This window comes from Euprymna scolopes, chromosome 9, assembly GCF_053919585.1.
Source record: "Euprymna scolopes isolate OS-2025 chromosome 9, ASM5391958v1, whole genome shotgun sequence".
Classification (NCBI taxonomy): Eukaryota; Metazoa; Mollusca; class Cephalopoda; order Sepiida; family Sepiolidae; genus Euprymna; species Euprymna scolopes.
This window is the reverse complement of record NC_136490.1, coordinates 85,842,235-85,845,910: the sequence shown is the minus strand read 5'-3', so window position 1 is coordinate 85,845,910 and position 3,676 is coordinate 85,842,235.

The window sequence follows — 3,676 nt, the reverse complement described above, 5'->3', positions numbered from 1 at the left end:
GTGGGATGGCGGACATGCAGTCAGTCCCGGGATTGGATGAGATAAGAGCAAATATATACGAGCAGAATACCCAGCGTCGCCCAAGATTAAATTAGATAGGTTGTAAACATATAGTAGCAGAATACCCAGTGTTGCTCGGGATCGAATGAGATACATGGAAGAAATATAATAGCAGAATATGCGGCGTCACCTGGTATCGGATAAGATATGACAATACCCGGAATTGATTGATGTGTTTGTAATGAAATAATCAGCCCAGGAATCATATCAAAGTTATCATTTTAGTAAGGGAGGAGATAATATGGGTTAAAATTATGAAAAATGATTGTCAAAATTAGTAACATATCCAGGAGATATGAAAAATGATAAAATGCGATCATTGTTTGGTGTGTTTGAAATGTAATAATCAGCCCAGACAATATGTCAAAGTTCTTATTTTAGTAAGGGGGCGATACTGTGGGTCAAACTTATGAAAAATGATTGTCAAAATTAGTAACATATCCAAGAATTATAAAAATGGTTAAATGTGAGTTAGTGGATTGGTGTGTTTTTAATAAAATAATAAGCCCAGGTAATACATCAAAGTTATTATTTTAGTAAGATATGCGATAATGTGAGTTAAAACTTTATAAAATATGATTGTCGAAATTAAAAACTTATCCAAGAATTATGAAAAATGAGAAAATGTGAGTTAATTAATTGGTGTGTTTGTAATGAAACAGTCAACCGAGGCAATATATCAAAGATATTTTTTTAGTTAGGGTGGGCGAGAATGTGTTTAAAATTACGAAAAATGGTTTCGAAATTAGTAACATATCCAAGAATTATGAAAAATAATGAAATGTGAGTTAATTGGTTGATGTGATTGTAATGAAATAATCAGCCCAGGCTATATATCAAAGTTTTTTTTTTTTAGTAAGGGGGGGATGATAATGCGGGTCAAAATTATGAAAAATGATTGTCAAAATTGGTAACATATTCAAGAATTTTGAAAAATTATGAAATGTGAGTTAATAGATTGGTGTGTCTGTAATGAAATAATCAGCCCAGACAATATATCGAAGTTATTATTTTAGTAAGAGGGGCGATAGTTTAGATCAAAATTATGAAAAATGACTGTGGAAATTAGTAAAATATCCAAAAAATTATAAAAAAATGATGGAATGTGAGTTAATTTATTGGTGTGTTTTTAATGAAATAATAAGTCCAGACAATATATTAAAGACTTTATTTTAGTAAGGAGGGGGACGATAATGCGGGCCAAAACTTTATAAAAAATGATTGTCGGAATTAGTAACATATCCAAGAATTATGTAAAATGATGAAATGTGAGTTAATGGATTTGTGTGTTTGTAATAAAATAATCAGCACAGAAAATAGATAAAATTATTATTTATTAAAGGTCAATTTATTTATTAAAGGTTAATATGGTCAAAATTATGAAAAATGATTGTCGAAATACGTAACATATCCATGAAGAATGAAAAAATGCTGAATTGTGAGTTAATTTATGGTGTGTTTGTATTGAAATCATCAGCCCAGGCAATATAACAAAGTTATTATTTTAGTAAGGGAGGGGGGTGATACAGTTCTAACAAAAGGGCTTGAATAATATGATGGTGTCTTCATTCATGCTAAAACACACAGAATGCCCAGCACCCAGCAGCAATATATTGCATATGAAAGATGCCGCTGTGGAATTTCAACAGGTCCGGCCAGTTATTATTATTATTATTATTGTTGTTGTTATTGTTGTTGTTGTTGTTATTGTTATTATTAATAATAATAATAATAATGATAATAATAATAATAATAATAATAATAATAATAATAATAACAAACACAAAAACAATAAAATATATAAACGAGATTTATTGAACTAGTTACTTCCCTTGAAATTATCTCCCTTTGAATATAAAACCTTTCAAAGATATTGAGAGAAATATCATTTCCTTTAAGGATTATTGTCCCATCGAATTATAAATAGACTTTGTTGCAGAAAGTATACTTTCATATTTAATAATTATTAAAAGAATTTTTTTACTCACTAAGAATTCTCATGGGAGCCATTATCAGTGACCGTTCACTGGCAACAATAGTTGATGTTTCCTGGATTTTGAGTGACAACAAGTCTTCTATTGATACGTTGCAAATCATTTTGCATTATTGAAACAGCCATTGATTTCTTGCTTAAAACTTTTTCTGCAATTTGAGTGACAATACACCTACTTAGGATTCTGGCACTTTTTACATTTTTCTACTGAAGGTGTGAATGGTGCTCTACCTCCTTGGCTATTCTATCTTCTGTGATCTTTCACAACCATTTTGTGTAAGATCCACGGATTCTGGTGTCATCACTGTTTTTGCGAGAGGGGGGGGGGCGGGGCAATTACTCCGTCTCCCTATTTAATGCTGGTATTTTCAGTTTCTTGAAATTTGTGTCAATATCTTTTTATATTTCCATCGTATTTCTATTTCACTATACTTTTAGTTGATTGGTGTTATCTAGTTATGTGGGTTGGTTTCCACACTCAATGAGTTTTCTTCATATTTTAACTGTTTTCATATTATTATCGTTATTATTACAGGGTGGAACGATAAATTTCGTGCCCTTAAGAAAACAACACTACAACATTATTTTAAAACTTTTATTGAAAAAATCAATTCAGGTAACTTGATTATGTAGTAGAGCTGACATCTATTCAATGTAACCGCCTTCAGCTTCAATCACCGCCTCAATACGGGTTTGGAACTGGGAGCATGCCTTTTTCAGAAGTGCTGGCAAGTGCTTGGCAAATACTCGGCAGATGGCGGCAATCAGGCTGGCTTTGGTGTTGTGGGAGGTCATGTTGGTGATGTTCTTGATGTATGACCAAACAAAGTAGTCCAGTGGGTTTAGGTTGGAGGAGGAGTAGGACCAGTGAGAGAGGAGTACAAAGTCATAGCACTTTTTCTGAAGCCAAGCCTTTGCACTTGTGGACTGGCGTTGAGTCCTACTGTTACATCCAGGGTCTGCCAATGGCTACCTGATTGTACCAGTGGATCGCCACACTCTTCAGCACATCCAGGTACACTTTGCTGTTGGCTTTCAAGCCGATTTCAAAGATGTGAGGTGGCATAATGTGGCCCTCACTTGAAGCCATACCAAAGATCATAACCGTGGCCGGAAACTTTGTTGAACTGTGTCCTCAAGCATTGAACCATCAGGATTTGCATTTTGAGGATGCTGGCAATGGTTCAGTTGTCATAATTTGGATCGGTAGAGAACATGTACAGCGGTGCAACTCCAATCTCACTCATTGAACATGTGTCACTTTCAGACATGATAGAAGGCTCCTTTCGCCCTTGGGATTTGTACACAACTGGCCAACTAGTAGATGGTCTGCAACAAAAAAAGAAAATCGGTTTTCATCAAACGGAAATGGAATCATGTTGTCTTTTCTAGGGCGACAATTTTATCGTTACATCCTGCATTATTATTATTATTCATATTATTATTTATATATTTTTGATTCACTAGTTTTCATGCAAAGTCTTACTCTCTAACAATAACATGTAGTGTTCCTTGGAGTATTTGAGACAACAAATCTTCAGATGTCCAGCACGTTTCACTTCTTTCAATTTTTAGCAATTTTAATACAAAATATATTCAATTATAAGGCTGATTTTGAACTTG